The following is a 19,659-nucleotide window of genomic DNA, read 5'->3' as shown; positions in this document are numbered from 1 at the left end:
TTATATTCCTGGACATGTAAACTGTGCTAGGTGGGGTGCCTGGGTGGCTCAATTGGTGGAGTGTCCGAATCTTGGTTTTAGCTCAGGTCGTGATCCTCATGGTGGTGGGATCTAGTCCCGTATGACACTCCATGCTCGTTGGGGAGCCTGCTTAGGATTTTTTTCCCCTTTCCTTCTGCCCTCCCACCCCAAATAAGTAAGTAAGTAAGTAAGTAAATAAATAAATAAATCTTTTTAAAAACATGCTGGGGTGTCTGAGGGGACCCAATACACAGCATCCTCTTTTCTGTCCATGTTCTGTAAAAATTAACTGGCAAATGGAGATAAAAATACCCTTTGTTTCTAATAGGGGCCAGGTTTGGAGGATGTAGCTGTCTGTTAGCTGAATAGATCCGCCAACACTGGACCCCAATGAGAAAAATGATCCCTCCACTAGAAGAGCAGAATAGAATGCTTCCTCTGTGTGAGCAACTCATTCCCAGGAGGAACATGGGTGGAACTGACCTGAGTATGCCCAGATATATTAGTCAGTTAAGATACTCCATCCCCTCTTGGGGAAGTATGAGTAATGGACTGAAAAAGACGAGGAGTTACGCTAAACGAGCTCCCCTTAACAAACAGAAACATCACGAGTTGAGTAAAAATGTTCTTACAGTACACCAGATTTATCTGATATCAATCTAAGTTAGATTTCGTTAGAAAAGCCCATATCTTCTCCCACATCCATAAAGCCAGATTGATGTCTTCTGTCTCTATGTTAACAAAGACAGTAGTAACATTTCAAACCTTGAACAAACCCTGAACTACACTGAAGATGGAGTGTCTACTGAACCATCCTGAAATCACACCATTTTACTTCTGTATAAAGTGGGCCTGGTTAACTCTGTCTGACACAGGAAAAACCTCTGTGTTTCATCAATTTGTTAGCTAATAAGACACTATTTTAATTATAGTAAACTTGTCATTTCCCATCCCATCCCCACCTTCAAATGTAGTAATGTTCTTTTAGGCCCAAAATGGTTCATCTTCTTCTAGAAAAATAATCTGTTAGAAGACTCTAGATCTTAAATAACTTGCCATTCTCTGAGTATTCATAGTACAATACCTATTCCAGCTGTTTATTAGCTCCTTGCAGCCAATTCATGCTGTACAATGAATGTTTAAAGAATACGAATTGATAGATGGATTCCCCAAACTATGGCAGCAAAGATTACCAATTGCCAAAGGCTTTTATAAAGTAGATGGAGAGTAGGAATGGTTCTCATCATATCCTGTCTCCACCATCTTGATTCATCTACAGTGAAAAAGTGGGAGGGTATGGTGTGGACATGTGTGTGTGTGTGTGTGTGTGTGTGTGTGTATGAGAGAAAGAGATTCAAGTTGCATTTTTTGGCTACATCTCTAGTAAGATGATTAAAGAACTTTAGCTCTTTGCAACCAGCTCAGCCAAAAGTTTGAGTATGCTTTGCTTTCCAAATATGGTTCTCATTTGCTTTCAACCTCATTCATTTCTTATTATTTGTCTTTTAGAGAAAAGGCAGCAAAAAAAATCAACCTTGGGCTTTGTTAATTAAGACTTGCATTCTTGCTGGTATATTTCAGAAAGACAATCCATGCTTTTTGCCTCACTCTCTGGAGAACCTTATAATGTGGTTCTATTCATTCATCAGGACTCTGTACAGCTTTGCAGCCTGTCCAGGTTTGGTGGTCCCTAAATTCATTTTCATGTGGAATTGTGGATGTTATATCAGTATATAAAACTAACATTTCTCCTTGTAGCTCTCCAGCAAGCAACCACTAGGATAATCTCATAAATCTTCAGTGGGAAAAAGCAGAATCAAGGATTTTTATCTGACTTTGTGATTTCCATAATAAAGAAAAAGAAAAAAGATAAGCATTAGATCTCTCACCCCCTACCCCCAACAGGTCCAAATACCAAGCATTCTAGTTCTCATTCCCCATTTACTTGTTATGTGAGATCCTGACCCATTTTGAGTTCAGCCTCATTTTTCATGATAAACAAACAAACAAACAAACAAAGCAGGAACTTTGGGATTATCTTCCAGAATGTGGAACCAGATAGAGAGTCAGGGAGAGAAGCCATATGTCTGCCTTCTCAAATCTCTTTTCCTCTTCCTATTAATGCCTTCTGGAAAAAAAGACTGATAATGATTCAGCCATTTTACCTAAGCCCCTTATGTCATCTACACCAAAATAAAACTTTCAGCCTGGATTCCTTAGGTAAGAATGGATCCCAAAAGAAAGTTCTCCATCATAGTGTCAACAGACACTATTCTGCTCAAGGCAATGGTGTGAGTGTTGTAGGGACTCAGAGATAAACTCACTGTGCATACTAAGGGGTCCGTAAACAGGGCAGACATGCAACAGAGGAAGAAGTGGAAAGAAATGAGGAGGAGGACAGGTAAAACATGCCCCTTTGTGAAGTTGAATCCCACTGTCTTTGGTTTATTTGACTCTTTACACATCATTGTAATTCTAAACTGATTCTCCTCTAGTTCAGGATTCTTCCACACTGCCTCATTGCTTCCTAGGAACAGGGAAGCAAAACTAGCGAGCAAAAAGAAATTCACAAAAAACACTGAAAACAAATGAGCCAAAAAATCAGTTTTGTCAAATCATTAATTTGTTAAATGATCAATTTACCAAACTAGTAATTACTCGATATAATTTTTCCTGTTAGCTACTTACAGAATTTATAGCAATTCATGTTGCTTGAATAGTTTCAATAGATCTCGTAGAATTTTCTAAATCTGGATTCTCAAAGGCTTTGCCACAGCCAGAGCCACTAGATATCAGAGAAGAATTCTACATATAAGACAGTTTCATACACGTACACCCATGATGAAATAGTGGTCCTGCACTTTCTAGGGTGCGTCAGTGCATAGCTTTGAGAAGGATGCATAGGAAGCAATGAGGGGTGGCCACAGGGCTAGGTAGCAATGCCAAACCAGCCAGAAGAGATATGGCAGTCCTCAAGCAAGTGAGGGCTGGTCATGGAAGAATCCTAAACATCAAGTGAATGAGTTTGAAATTCCCAGAAGGCTCCGAACACACTAGAATTCTAGACTCTGAGCACTAGAATGACAAGTGTGTAGATGACACCTGCAACAGTGCATGCCACACAAAGACATCCAGGACATACCTGTTGAATGAATAGGGCACCTTAAGATACTCCATGTTCTTTTGCTTCAACTTGAGCAACCTCCTCCTTAAAGCCAAAGCCAGTTGCACCAATAATAGTTCTGCTTTGGTCAGGCAGGGGCTATAGCCGCACCTTCCTAATTGGAGTATGAGACTATCAGTGGTTGGGATATTACTATTTAATTAACATCATCATTATCACTCAATAAATAGCCATGCTGTAGAATGTAGCGTGGAAGGTACTGGGCCCATGACTCAGAGGCTGACAGCTCAAAAGTATCCTCTACTACTAATATTTAAAACCAAGAGGGAAAGGAAGGTACAAGATGGCAGTGTAGAAGGATTCTGAAATCATCTCATACCAAGAACACAACAAATCTACAGGTACGTATGTGACACTTCCCTCAGAAAAGGACTCGAAATAAAGTTGAACAGTGTCTTCGCAACAAAGGACAAAAGAACTACAGTAAGACAGATAAACAAGGTGGAGACATAGTTTTGCAAGAAACCCTACCCCAGGCACAGCCACCCAAAGTTGGGAGAGATCTCATGATACAGAGTTCATCTCTGAGGAGTGAGGGATTTGTGTTCCACATGAAGTACCTTAATCCTTGGGATCCACACCAGAGAGATAAGCCTCTAAGTGTCTAGCCTTGGAAACCAGTGGGGCTTACTTCCAAGAGTATCACAGGATGATAGGAAACAGAAAATATGCTCTTAAAGGGCTCTTGAACAGATTCATTCACCTAGGTGCCCAGTACAAAAGAAAGTTTGAAAGGCACCTATGCAAAGGGACTCATTTGCTTATCTGAAAGTATCTGCAAGACAGACAGATCTGTTGGGACATTCTCCAGGGACTTGGGCACTGGTAGGTACCATTTTTGTATTCCTCACACCCTGACTCCACAGCCTGCTAGCTCCAGTGGTAGTACCCAGCCCCCATGTACCATAGCTACTGCTTACTCTGCCACAGGAAGCAGCTGAGGTCCCCTCTCCCATGCATTGCGGCTGTGGCAGAATAGGCCACAGCTAGGAGGCACATGCAGCCCACAGAGATGCCCTCGAGCACATGACCTGGTGGCCAGGGCAATTGCATTTCTGGCCTCCATGGGTCTGAAACAATCAGAGAGACAGTTTTTGGTAGGCTACCACTCCCTGAACACTGCACAAACAGCAGACTCTAACACACCCCCACTCTTCATGTGAAAAAGAAGAGCTTGTCCAAGAGCTCAGCCTGAGGGTCAGTTTCAGGTTTCCCACACAACCAGAGACTACAGAGGTACTCCCAGGGAACATAGGTAGAAACACACCATATTAGCACTCTCCCTTGGCCTCACTAAAGCTCACTGATACCTCCCAAAAGGAGCTTATGCACATGTCTAAAGCCATGTGTTTTGCAACTGTCACCGAGGGAACACCTCCAGATCTCCTAGACTGGAGGTCAGCATGGTCTATAATTGACAACCCACAGGATAGTACATATTTGCATACTTTAAAAGCTGCTGCCTGAGAATCTGGGTTACAATTAGCCTGAAGCTGGGCACTGTGTGTAATCCCTCCCTTTGGAACACTGACAGGTCTTGTCACCTCCTCAACAACTGGGATTTATCAAGGACAAATAAGGCTACTTAGACATCACAAAGGTCCAAGAAACAAACAAAAGCTAGGAAAAGGTTGAATGATACGTTTCATCTCTTACATAAGTCCACTCCTTCAAGACTAGGAGAAATAGTTGTTTTGCCTACTACAAGCAGAGAGTCAAGCAACATAAGTAGACAGAAAAATATGCTCCAAATGAAAACAAGACAAAACTTCAGAAAAATAGACCTTAATGAAACAGAAATAAGTAACCTAACTGATAAAGTTCAAAGTAATGGCCATAATCATGCTCACTCAACTCAGGAGAAGAAAGAATAAACACAGGCAGAACTTCAACAAAGAGAAAGAAAACATAGGAGAGTATCAAACAGAAATCGCAGAGCTGAAGAATATAATTGCTAAACTAAACCTATGGTACAGCAGTTCAACAGTAGATTGCTGTTGGATGAAGTAGAAGAATGGATTAGTGACCAGGGCAGTGGAAATCACCCAACCAAGGCAGAAAAAAACAAAAAAGAATTTTAAAAAGTAGAGACTGCTTAAGGGACCTAGGGGACAACATCAGGCAGAATAATATCTGCATTATACAGGTCCTAGAAGAAAAAAGAAAGAGATAGAAATCTTACTTGAAAAATAATGGCTAAAAACTTCCCTAACTTGGGCAGGAAAGCAGACATTTAGCTCTAAGAAGCACAGAAAGGTCCAATATGATGAACCCAAAAGATCTACACTAAGACACATTATAATTAAAATATCAAAAGTTGAAGATAGAAAATATTAGAAGTGGCAAAAGGTATACACCCCCCCCCATAAGACTACCAGTTTATTTTTTAGCAAAAAGTTTGCAGGCCAGAAGGGATTGGCGTGATATATTCAAAGTGCTGAAAGGAAAAAACTTCCAGTCAAGAATATTCTATCTGGCAAAGTTATCACTCAGAATTAAAGGAGGGAGGGATAGATAGATAAATAAAATCTTTTTAAAAAATTGGGATGTCTGGGTGGCTCAGTGGTTGAGCTCCCTACCTTCAGCTCAGGGTGTGATCCTGGAGTTCCAGGATTGAGTCCCATATCGGGATCCTTGCATGGAACCTGCTTCTTCCTCTGCCTATGTCTCTGCCTCTCTCTCTCTTTGTGTCTTTCATAAATCAATAAATAAAATCTTTTTTTTTAAAGAAGAGAGTTTTCCAGAAAAGCAAAAATTAAACTTGCTCATCCCAACTAAACCAGCCTTAGAAATGTTAAAATGACTTGTTTAAGTTGAAAAGAAAAGGCACTAACTAATAACAAGGAAATATATGAAAGTAAAAATCTCATTGGTAACGGTGAATATATAACAAAGGCAGTGGATTGGACCACTTATAAAGCTACTAAGAAAATTAAAAACAAGAGTGGTAAAATTAACTGTATTTAAAAGATAAACAAAATAAAAAGATATAAAATATCACATCAAAAATAAAACACGTGGTGGGAAGGGTAAAAAGTAGAGATTTTTGGAATGCATTCAAACTTAAGATGCTATCACCCTAAAATAGACTACTATATATATGTAACACATATATATATGATTTTATATGTGAACCTCATGGTCGCTACAAAGCAAAAATCCATTGTAGATAAACAAAAGACAGTAAGAAAGAAAGCTAAACACAACACTAAAAGAAATCACCAAACTACAAGGGAAGAGAGCAAGAGAAGAGGAAAGGAATAGAGAGGAGCTACAATAACAACTAAAAAACAGACAAAATGGCAATAAGCACATGCCTATCAAAAATTACATGAAATGTGAATGAACTAAATTCTTCAGTCAAAAGACATAGAGTAGCTAAATGGATAAAAAAAATAAGACCAACCTGTATGTTGCCTACAACAGACTTGCTTCAGATCTAAGGACATGCACAGACTAGAAGTAAAGGGATAGAAAAAGATTTTCTATGCAATGGAAATGAAAAGAAAGCTGGTGTAGCAATAATTATGTCTAACAGGATGCCTGTGTGGCCCAGTGGTTGAGTGTCTGCCTTCAGCCCAGGGAGCAATGCCAGGGTCCTGGGATCAAGAGCCACATCAGGCTCCTTGCATGGAGCCTGCTTCTCCCTCTGCCTGTGTCTCTGCCTCTCTCTCTTTCTCTGTCATGAATAAATAAATAAGATCTTTAAAAAATAATTATATCAAACAAAATAAACTTTAAAACAAAGACTATAAAAATAAACAAAAAAGGGCATTACATAATGATCAAAAAAGTCAATCCAGAAAGTATATATAACACTTATAAATATTTATGCATCCAACATAGAAGCACCTAAATATATAAGGTAAATAATAGCAGACTAAAGGGAGAAATTGACAGCAATACAATAATAATAGGGGACCTTAATACCCTACTTTCATCAATAGATAGATAATCTAGACAGAAAATAAAAAAGGAAGCATCAGCTATCTGACATATTAGACCAGATAGACTTAATAGATATATACAGAAAATTTCATCCCAAAGTAGCAGAGTATACATTCTTCTCAACTGTACATAGAACACTCTCCAGGATAGATTACATGTTAAGTCATAAAACACAACCCAATAAATTAAAGAAGATTGAAATCATATCAAACATCATTTCTGACAGCAATGGTGTAAAACCAGAAATCAATTACAGAAAGAAAACTGGGAAAAGTGGCAAATGTGTGAAGATTAAACAATAACCTACTGACCAACCAGTAGGTCAAGAAAAAAATAATAAAAGGAGAAATTTGGGATCCCTGGGTGGCGCAGCGGTTTGGCGCCTGCCTTTGGCCCAGGGCATGATCCTGGAGACCCGGGATCGAATCCCACGTCGGGCTCCCGGTGCATGGAGCCTGCTTCTCCCTCTGCCTATGTCTCTGCCTCTCTCTCTCTCTCTCTGTGACTATCATAAATAAATAAGAATTAAAAAATAAAATCTTTAAAAAAAAATAAAAGGAGAAATTTGTAATATACCCAAAAACAAATGAAAATGGAAATTCAACAGTGCAAAATGTATGGGATACAGCAAAAGCAGTTTTAAGTGGGAAGTTTATAGCAATACAGGCCTATCTCAACAAACACAAAATACATCAAGCAATCTAACTATACACCTAAGAGAAACAAAAAAGAGAAGAACACACAAAGCTCAAAGTTAACAGGAGAAAGGAAATAATAAAGATCAGAGTGGACATAAATGAAATAGAGACTAAAAGACAATAAAAAAGTCAATGAAACTAAGAGCTGTTTCTCTGAAAAGATAAAGCTTGTCTCTGAAAAGCAAAATTGACAAACTTAACGAGACTCACCATGAAAAGAAAGGGCTCAAATAAATAAAATCAGAAATGAAAGAGGTAAAGTTGCAATTGGTATCACAGAAATACAAAGGATCATAAGAGACTACTACAAGCAAACTACTACAAACAATTATATGCCAAATAAATTGGACAATCTAGAAGAAAAGGATAAATTCCTAGAAACACACAATCTTCCAAGACTGAATCAGGAAAAAATAGAAAATCTGAATAGACTGATTATTAGTAATGAGATTGAAAACAGTAATAAAAAAACATCTCAAAAAACCAAAGTCCAGGACCAGATGGCTTCACTGGTGAATTCTAACAAACATTCAAAGATTTAATACCTATCCTTCTCAAACGCTTCCAAAAAATTAAAGAGGAGGAAATGTTTCCAAACTCAGTTTACAAGGCCAACATTGCCCTGATATCAAAACCAGACAAGAAAAGAACACAAAAAAAGAAAATTACAGGCCAATATCCCTGATGAATATAGATGGAAAAATCTTCAACAAAAATATTAGCAAACTGAAGTCCACAATACATTAAAAGAATAATATGCTGTAATCAAGTGGGATTTATTCTAGAGATGCAAGGACGTTTCAATACCCACAAATTGATTAACATGATATACCATATTAACACAATGAAAGACAAAAACCATATGATCATCTCAATACATGCAGAAAATGCATTTGACAAAACTCAACATCCATTTATGAAAAAAACTCTCAACAAAGTGGGTATAGAAGGAATGTTCCTTAATATAATAAAGGCCATACATGACAAACCCACAGCTAACATCATACTCGATGGTGGAAAGCTGAGCTTCTCCTCTAAGATTAGGAACAAGACAAGAATGCCCACACTTAACACTTTTATTTAACATAGTATTGGAAATCTTATCCATAGCAATTAGGCAAGAAAAAGAATAAAGTCATCTAAATCAGAAAGGAAGAAGTAAAACTGTCAATATCTGCAGATGACATGATACTATACATAGAAAATTTTAAAGACTACCAAAAAATGATTAGAACTAACAAATGAATTCAGTAAAGTTGCAGGATACAAAATCAAAATACAGAAATTTGTTTTATTTCCATACACTAGTAATTAACTATCAGAAAGAGAAATTAAGAAAACAATCCCACTGGGGATCCCTGGGTGGCTCAGCGGTTTAGTGCCTCCCTTCGGCCTGGGTGTGGTCCTGGAGTCCCGGAACCCAGTTGCCATCGGGCTCCCTGCATGAAGCCTGCTTCTCCCTCTTCCTATGTCTCTGCCTCTCTCTCTCTGTGTGTCTCTCATTAGTAAATAAATAAAATCTTAAAAAAAAGAAAACAATCCCATTTACAATGGGATCAAAAAGACTAAAATATCTAGGAACAAATTTAACCTAAGGAGATAAAAGATGTCTACATTGAAAACTACAAAACACTAATGAAAGAAATTGAAGAAGAAACAAATAAGTGGAATGATCTTCCATGTTTATGGATTAGAAAACATTGTTAAAATGTCTGTACTACCCAAAGCAATCTACAGATTCAATGCCACTCCTATCAATATCCCATTGGCATTCTTCACAGAATTAGAACAAATAATCGTAAAATTTCTATGGAGCTGCAAAATGTCCCAAATAGAAAAAGCAATTTGCAGAAAGAACAAAGCTAGAAGCATCATGGTCCCTGATTTCAAAGTATACTGTGAAGCTACAGTAATCAAAACATTGGCATTGGCATAAAAACAGGCACATATATATCATTGGAATAGAATACAGACCCAGAAACAAACCCACACAAATGCAGTTAACTAAATCAAAAAAAGGAGTGAAAAATATACAATGGGGAAAGGACAATTTCTTCAGTAAATGATATTGAGAAAACTGGATAGCTACATGCAAAAGAATGAAACTAGACCACTATCCATACACACTATGCATAAAAATTAACTCAAAATGGATTAAAGACTTGAAGGTAAAACCTCAAACCATAAAATTTGTAGAAGGTAGAGGGCACTTGGGTGGCTCAGTGGTTGAGTGTCTGCCTTTGGCTAGGGATCCTGGGATTGAGTCATACATCAGGCTCCCCACTGTGAGCCTGCTTCTCTCTCTGCCTATGTCTCTGCCTCTCTCCCTGTGTCTCTCATGAGTAAAAATACATTTTTTTTAAAAAATCTTTTAAAAAATTTGTAGAAGGAAACTTAAGTGCTAAGCTCCTTGACATTGGTCTGAGCAATGTTTTTGGATCTGACTCCAAAGACAAAGGAAACAAAAGCAAAAATTTTTTAATGAGACTATAAAAAACTAAAAAGCTTCTGCACAGTGAAGGAAAGTATCAACAAAACAAAAGGCCAAACTACTAAATGAGAGAAGATATTTTCAAATCATATATCCAATTAAGGGGTAATATTAAAATATATAAAGAACTCATACAACTCAATAACAAAAACAAACAAATCTGAATAAAAAATGGGCAGATGATCTGAATACAATTTTTTCCAAAGAAAACATGTGTGGATGGCCAACAGGAGCATGAAAAGATGTTCAACATCACTAATTATCACAGAAATGCAGATCAAAATCACAATGGGCTATCACCTCACACCTATTAAAAGGGCTATTATCAAAAAGACAAGAAATGAGTGTTGGAGAGGTTATGGAGAAAAGAGAGCCCTTAAATACCATTGATGGGAATGTAATATGGTGCAGCCAATATGGAAAACAATATAGAGATTCCTCAAAAAAATAAGAATAGAAATACCGTATGATGCAGCTATTCTACTTCTGAGTATTTATCTGAAGAATATGAAAACACGAATTCAAAAAGATATATGAAAAAAAATGAAAACAAAAAACAAAAAACAAAAAGATATATGCACCCCAATGTTCATTGCCCCATTATTTACAACAGCCGAGATATGGAAACAATCTAAGTGTCCATTAATGGATGAATGGATAAAGAAATATATACATACATAATGGAATATTAGCCATTAAAAAAGAAGGAAATCTTGCCATTTGTAACAATATGGATGGACCTAAGCAAAATAAGTCGGTCCAAATACTGTATGATCTCACTTATATGTGGAATCTAAAAAACAAAACACATGAACAAACAAAACAAATACAAACTCATAGATACAAAGAACAGATTGATGGTTATCAGGAGAAGGAGATTGGGGGAAGTGAAATGGATGAAGAGGCTGAATTATATGGGGATGGATGGTAACTATACGTACGGTGATCACTTTGTAGTGTACACATATATCAAATTATAGCATCATATACCTGAAATTTATATAATGTTATACACCAATAAAAATAATTAAATATAAAACAAAACCTAGGAGGAAAAATTATTTGGTATCTAAAAGTTAAGGTATACAAGGGGTTATAAAAACCAATGTCTACAAATATTGTATGTCAATTATGCCTTAATAAACAACAACAAAAAAAAACAAAAGAAAAAAACCTAATGTCTATAAGATCTTAATTCCACTTCCTTGTTCTCCAATCATTTGTCTATTGGGTCGTTATAAGCAAGAGACTAGGGTATTTAGAACATGTTTAATTCCACTAATTTTGAACACTAAACACAAAGTACTAAGATCTTGGTATAAAACTGAGGTCTATCTCTTTCTATGTACCCTTGAATAAGCTTCTTATCCTTTCTGAGCCTCAGTTTCCTCAGCTGCAAAACCCATGAGGCCTCCACAAAATGTTCTGGAGCTCAAAGGCACAATCCATTTGACATTTGAATGAGGTGCTCCTTCTCTGAACACACTGATAGATCTTCTCCCAAAGTATCTCATATATTTGGAATTGGCGTGGTCTGACTGCCTTGCTTACTCTGCTAATAAAAATTATTCAAATAACTATAATTAAAAGGAAATTTTAATTTAACGGGAATTTTTAACTTAATGGTGGATGTATTAAACCAGTAGATCTCAATAGTCTTTGAAAATTCCTCATGCTGCCCAGTTCCACATGTCTTCCACCTCGCTCATGGCCTAAAGAAGTGAACACCTTCATGCTGCCACTTCCACTCACCCAAGCTGCCTCCACCTTCCCACCTTCCTACCAGGCAGAGAACCTCGTTCCCCTTCCTTTCCTGGACTGTCTGCCTCCAGCTCCTTTTGCTGTATGCTTGCTCCTCCCCTTTATGCTGAAATCTACAGTCCTTATGGAGAGAAGGGGCCTTGAAAACCTCAGTTGTCTTTCTTCAGTCACTTCCTTTTGTTCCTCCTCTGGCACTCACATCTCAATTGCTCTCTTTCTGGTAGAAAGGGACTCCTTTGGACTCCTTTTAATTTCTGTGTCTTAGGAAACCCCTGGCCCCAATCAGTTGACTCATCTTATGATCTCTTATGGCAAATTCTCCCTCCCCCGTTGTCCACCCATCCATTCCCAATCTTCACTGAAGTTTCTAGTTCCAGAACCAACTTCAACTACCTCTCTGAAGGTCTGGTTCTCATTTTCATATATTTAAATTACATGTAAATCACAAATATGTGAGTTACATATGTATTTTATATAATACATACACATGTGCATATATACATCCAACATGGCACTTGATACTTTGGAGGCCTATGATTTTGCCTTTGTCTCATATTCTATATCTACCTGCTCAATACTGTAGCCACCAGTCACATATGGCTATTTAAATTTTAATTAATTAATATTGAATAAAATTTAAAATTCAGTTCCTCAGTCACACCAGGCACATTTCAAGTGCTCAGTAGCCACATATGGTTAGTGATTCCTATAGGAATCCTAAAGTTCTATTGGGCAACACTCCTCTATATCATTTGTCTGTGTCTTTCTGTGTGTCTCTCCATACTATTACCACATCCTTAGAAACCCAGAGAGATCCAGATCTAGATCTAGATCTAGATGTAGATCTAGATCTAGATCTAGGTCTTTTTTGATTCCGTTCAGCAAAACTCAAAAATAAGATGGGTCTCAGCATGGACTGAGTCTTATCCCAGGTTCTGGATGGGAGCAGAATGGAGAAGACTGTTTTCCAGCAGTTAGAAAGAACTACAGGTTCACTGTTCTCCCTCACCTACCTTCAGCCCCTGGCTTCTGGGAGGGTGCTTGAGACTCTGAGTGAATGGCAGCGATGACATGTTTAATGAAAGGTAAATATTTACGGTCAGTCTCCAGCAGATGTACTCTGTGGGTGGGTGTGGGGGCAGGTTGGGTCAGCAAGGCCATTGGCATAGATGCTGCAATCCCATCGTGGTTACCCTCACTTTCTCGCTTGATGTGTTGCTGTATCTAAACTTGACCCTGTTATTCTGAAACCAGAACAGGTAGGGAATCAAGCAATCAAGATATTATGAGCAGCTATCCAACTTCAGAGGATAGTAGTGTGCTTGGAACTGGAACAACATTCCTTGTGGGGCTTTTGGAAACTCCAATCCAGAGTCCTGGGATGCTGCTGGCATCTAGTGGAAAGACAGGGAAGCAGCTGGCATACAAAAGTACTTGGTGCTCACAAAGGGAGGGTCCTATCCAGACCTCACTCTATGCTGTAGGGTTCACATTTGCCACACCCCGCTCTAACCAGAGTGCTTGCTTGCCAGCAAAAAGAGAAGCCATAGGAATGAAAAGATGTCACTCCAATTCTCTCAGACAGCACCCACAGCATTGGTTCTCAACAGCCTCAGATTCAACGCCCTCTTTTTGTAATATATATTTAGTTTTTGCTCCCCTTTACCATCCTATAATTAACTTTATAGGTAATATACCTACTTATGCACATTATTATAAAAATCAATATAATGTCCTAACTATAACATAAAGGTGAAAACATAGTATGTGACTTTTATAAATGTGCATCAATATGTATATATTCACACATGAACAAACTAGAACATATAATTGGGTCACATAAGCACCTAGGTAACATGATTGTGAATTTAAGAGAAGTAAGAATATTAGAAGCCACACTCTACAAGAAGCACAGGAAATTAAAAGAGCAAAAATACAGGTGACACTAGAATTAAACCTTATACTTCAATAAATAATAACAGACCAACTATTTAATATTGAAAAGAGGGTGGCCGCATGTGATCTGGGTCACATGTCACAGCCCAGGTACTTTTGCTGTCATCTTGTGAACTTTATCAGCAGACCTTGTGTCTAGTTCAATAAGGGTGGGTTGTCAACCTAGTGGCTCTACCATTTGAAAAAATTGTCATCTAGTTAAGGGCACCCTTGTGGGTCTCAAACCAGTAGCCTGCTTAATAGTGAGGCTCCCATTTTACTGACCACCCACTGTGACAGGTGTTTTACATACATTACTTGATTCTTGTAACAACCTTGCAAGGTATTCACTTGTTACCTTCACTTTACAGGGGTGAAAACCCAAATTTGGAAAGTTGAGTAAGTAGCACAGTCAAGCTTTTGGTAGGATGCAGTAGAGTCAGGATTTGAATGGAGCTGTATATCATTTGAATCTCACACCCACTGTAGCAGGAAGGTGGGTAGAAATACAAATTATTGTTCCCACTACAGTTTTGTGTGACCTGATGCCAAGAGAAGTGACATGACTTGCCAAATGCCACGCAGCTGGCATGCCATGTCCCTATCCTGACTGCAAAGTCTGTATCTTCCACAGTATTTATATATTATATATATAATATATTACTATATATTTATATATTATCTTGTGATTATATATTTATATATTATCTTGTGATCTTTACTTCACTTTATTTTTAGGGATCTCAGAAATCAGCCACAATCTTAAGGAAAATTAAAGTCAGCTCTACTGGCAGGATATGAGCATGGTAAATTATCAGCTGTTTCATAACACACCAGAAATTTAAATGTCATTTAGGGCATTTAGTTAAGATCTGTGCTGAGTATGGGAACAATTAGCTAATGGACAGCAAATAAATTTCTCTGATTGCTCAGGAATGGGTAGTGACTTGTTGCAAAGGCACTCTTCAATTTGAGGGTGATCTGACTTGAACATCTGTCATCAAATTGGTTGTTGGGTTTGATCCTTCATGGTGGGCTGAGCTGTATTGCCTTTCTCCTTTATTGTTCCTTGGACATCCTTCCTAATTTTGCCTGCTGTGTCTAAGGTCCCAGTGAGTGGAAAACCGTTTTCCTAACAAGGGTACTCAAGTATGAAGCATCTCTTGGGGATAGTACACTCAGAAATCTATCTTTAAGAACAAGTGTTATGGTTCCTAGAACTGTTCCAAGTGTTGACTATGTGCTCACAGAACAAACATAGGCAAAACCAAAGAATTGAAAATTTTGTACTCTGGGGTTGGGAATGTGAAATGGTACAAACACTTGGAAGAAGTTTTCCTTAAAAAGTTAAACATATACCTACTCTGTTACTCAGCAGTTTTACTTTTGGGCATCTATCCAAGAGAATGAAAACACTTTCACAAAAAGAATTGTATAGTGGGGGTACCTGGCTGGCTCAGTTGGAGGAGCATGCAACTCTCGATCTTGGGTTGTGAGTTCAATCTCCATTTGCATGTAGAGATTACTTAAAAATCAAATCTTTTCTTAAAGAGAAATTGGAGAAGTGTTTATAATGCTTCTATTCATAATAACCCCCACTTCTACTCATAATAACTGGTAACAACCCAAATGCCCACCTGCAGGGTAATGGATAAACAAATTTGAGTTATGCTAACATAATAAAAAAACACTAAGCAATGAAAAAGGAACAAACTACTCATACAAGCAACAACACAGGTGAATCTCAAAAGCATTTTGTTGAGTGAAAGAAGATAAACATACATAAATAATCATTCAATGGATTCTAATAAAGTTCTTGAACAGGCCAAACTAAGCCACAGTGACAGAAATCAGAGCAGAGTTCATTGCTGTGGGTGAGAGGGCATTGACTGGGAAGAAACAGGAAATTTTCTGCGGTGATGAAAATATCCAACATCTTGACTGTGTCAGTGGTTATACCAGTTTTGTCAAAATTCATCAAACTGTACATTTAAAATGAGTTTGTTTTATTATGTGTAAATTATACCACAACTAAAAAAAAAGAAAAGAAAGAAAGAAAGAAACCTAAGACTGTTTAGGCAACTGTGTGTATTTCTGCTCCTGCCTTCTCTTGCCCTTCTTTTCTCATGCCTCAGGCTTTAAGTGATCAAGAATCTTATGATGAATTCTCAGTGGAAATAATTGGGTGGGGGCCTGGAGCAATAGGGTATAACTGTAGCTTAATGTTTAAAATTATAATCAACCCATGATTCTCGGAAATAGATAGATAGATAATAGATACAGCTTGTGGATCAGTTTTGAAGCACAACAAATGCTTGCTGTCCCTTTTCAGCAAAGTATAAGAACAGTCAGGCAGCATGTTTACAGAGCTTCAATTTCCCTACTTCAAGGAATGAACCTTGAGCACACACAGAATGCTTTTATGGAAAGAGGACTTGCAAATTCAATGTATCAAGGTGGAAGAAGGGCAGTTTCAGGCAGGTGCTTTCCAGGGGCACTAAAAACTCCTCTTACCCAGAGTGGCATGGCAGGCCTAATTAGTCCATTTGAACCCAATGTAGCTCATTCAGCATTCACAATGGCAGACTCCAGTGGGAGTCAGTGATATGGTGATATGTGGGCAAGGGGCTGGGGGACTGATCAGAAGCTTAGGATGTAATTAGAAGCTGATTGTATCAATAGGACCTGATGTGCTCATTTGGAATTCGGCCTCTGGGTACACTGAGGTCGTTGCAAGTTCAGAAATGTGAATCTCAGTCAGCAGTCCAGAAACTAAAGATATCCTGACCTTTGCATTAAATTGGCCATACTCTTCCAGTGGGACCTGTAGTAGAAAGGAAAAAGAGGAGGGTGGAGTGGGTAAAAATGGGAACAAATGATGATGGCTGCGTACTATTCTTGTTTCTTTGAGAATTCAGGTTGTAATAACTGTTTTCTAATTCTACAACAAGTGATCATCCTGTGCCTACCATGTGCCAGGCCCTGTGCTGGGAAGTGGGATTCAAAAGTGAATACAACATGGTTTCTGGCCTCAAGGACCTCAAAATCCTGCAAAAGCCACGACCATAATGGACCAAATGGAGCAGAGTGTGACCAGTTTCACACACCACTGCCAGCTCTGCCTGGCAGCACTGGGGAAGGCTTCATGGATGAATAGACAATAGAACTCAGAATGAGTAGGATTTAATGAGAATATTCCAGAAAGAAGGAATAGCAAGTACTAGGTAAAGGCACGAAAACAATGTGTTTTAGTGCAAGCAGAGGCAAAAGTTAGCCAGTGAGGTGTGAACCTTTTCCTGAAGACACAGGCAGTCTCTAAGAGTCCCTTACTAGCCAGACTACTCATCCCCAATCCTAACAGGCTCTGGGTTCAGTAGGTCTGGGGCTTCAGCCAAATGTTATGTTATGAGCATTTATGTTAGAGCAGGACCAATGGGTTCAACTTCAGGCCCAAGGACTGGGGTCAGGAGCAGAAAATAGATTTTAATGGATGTTAAAGGAAAGTTGAAACACCTGTTTATTCAGATTACCCACTTCCTTGGTCACCCCAGCCAGAAACTCTCTTTCTCCTCTGGTCCCCTGTGAGCTACTATCTTTGAGTTAATTAATAGCATAATAGTTGATAGAGTAAACTCTGGTGCCAGATTGCCTACCTTTGAATCCTGGCTCTGCTGCCTGTTACCTATGTGATCTTGGGCAACTTATTTTACCTCTGTGTGCCTTGGTTTCCTCATCGGTAAGAGAAGAATAAAGATGATCCCTATCTCATGAATTAATTAATACCTTAGAACATTGGCACATAATAAATATTCTGTGAATGTTATTATTATTGTTATTATTGAGGATAATACTATCATTAATTGGGCACTTGCTAGTAATAAGCACAGTGCCAGACACTTTACACACCTTGTCACAGGTCAGCTGTGACTTACCCTGGTGGTCTCCACAAGGGGATGTCACAGTACGAGGGGACTTTAGGGAAGACATTATTGCTTTCTCAATAGAAGAAACTTTCCTGCTCTAACCATCCCTCCCATGCACCAAACTCACATGTATGTTATGCTTAGTCCTTGATCAACATAAACCTTCCAAAAGATACAACCCCTCTCCTAGATGCCAGTGGCTCTCCTATCAATGCGCTGTTGACAGGATCCTGCATCATCTCACAGGTGGCCCTCAAGCCTCCACTAAGATAATTTTACTTGGGCTAAAGCAGTGAAGAACGACATGACAGTGTGTCACCTTGGAAGAAAGGATGCTCCTTAGCAAAATGATCAGGTTAAAATGTTCCCAAAACACTGTATTAGATTCAAACTTGAGAATCTACTTTCAACTAAATTCAAACTATGAATCTACTTATGAGGTCTATATGTTGTATATATTACCAGACCTTTAAAAGCATTAATTAATTTACTTCTCATTAAAGTGTGAGAGATGTCATAGGAAACTGTAATACAGAAAAATTAAGTAAGGGGCATAGATTTCAGCTCAGGCATTATGCTCCAGTGTCTGTGTTCCTAACCACTACACTAATGTCCCCTGGAAGGGAGGGGCATGATCCAAGATTGGGAAATGGCAATGGAAAGTCTGGGTCAGGGGACAGTGAGCAGGCTGGTGTTGAGGGAGCTGACTGTGGGCATGACCTACAGGTTGATCCTGGAGTGAAAACTCCTATGGGATTTCCAGATCCCAGATTATGGGGTCTTTGAAAAGCATTTCTGAAGTAACACTGCTATCTAGTGGTAACACAACAGATAGCAGTTACTTTCCAAGCAAATACAGTATAGAGGAGCCAGTGGGGAAGGCATAACAAATAGCAGGAAAGTGATTTTTTGCTCTAACCACAGATCCTAAAACACAGACAGATCCCACTACCATGGTCAGCAGAATTGCCTACAATTTCCACATGCCACTGAACAGTGGCTGCAGGCTAGAGTCAAATCCCAACTCTCCTCCTTAGGGAAGAAAGGACAAGTTCAATAACTCATTTTCTCTCCTGAAAAAATGGGGAAAATAATATATGCCCATATCGTTGCAGTAAGGATTGAGTAAAATAATGCCGGCAATATGTCAGGCACATTATAAACAATTAATAAATGTTAATTGCTGTTATACTGCTAAGGGGATGTGACAAGAGCTGGGGACAGGCACAGAGAGAAGGACCTGGACAAGTTATGCCTTAATCATTGACCATCAGTGAACCTCCCCAGATAAGCCTTTCTTTTACAACACAGAGGCTTTTGTAATTCTCCACCTGAAATCACTTGCTCCCTTCCTGAAACCATCTTTAACGAAATGGGAACATATATGGCTTGGGAGCAAACAAGCAACTATTTTATTTTATTTTATTATTTATTTATTTTAAAGATTTTGTTTATTTATTCACAAGAGACATACAGAGAGAGAGGCAAGGGATAGGCAGAGGGAGAAGCAGGCTCCATGCAGGAAGCCTGATGCAGGACTCGATTCCGGGACTCCAGGATCACGCCCTGAACCAAAGGCAGACACTCAACTGCTGAGCCACCCAGGTGTCCTGCTACTATTTTATTTTGAAGCTTAATTTTGTAATGAACTCACTTAAATTTGAGGTGACTTTGCAAATCCCACAAGGTTCATTTCAA

General features: G+C 38.6%; 1 long non-coding RNA gene across 6 annotated transcripts in view; it reads right to left on the bottom strand.

Moving 5' to 3' along the window:
• The window catches only part of LOC144280521 (uncharacterized), a 120,941-nt gene that overhangs the window by 48,624 nt on the left and 52,658 nt on the right, over window positions 1–19,659 (bottom strand). The window lies entirely within an intron of this gene.

Source organism: Canis aureus, chromosome 12 (genome assembly GCF_053574225.1).
Source record: "Canis aureus isolate CA01 chromosome 12, VMU_Caureus_v.1.0, whole genome shotgun sequence".
In the NCBI taxonomy this organism is placed as follows: Eukaryota; Metazoa; Chordata; class Mammalia; order Carnivora; family Canidae; genus Canis; species Canis aureus.
The sequence above is the reverse complement of the archived record's forward strand: the minus strand, read 5'-3'. Positions and strand labels throughout refer to the sequence as shown.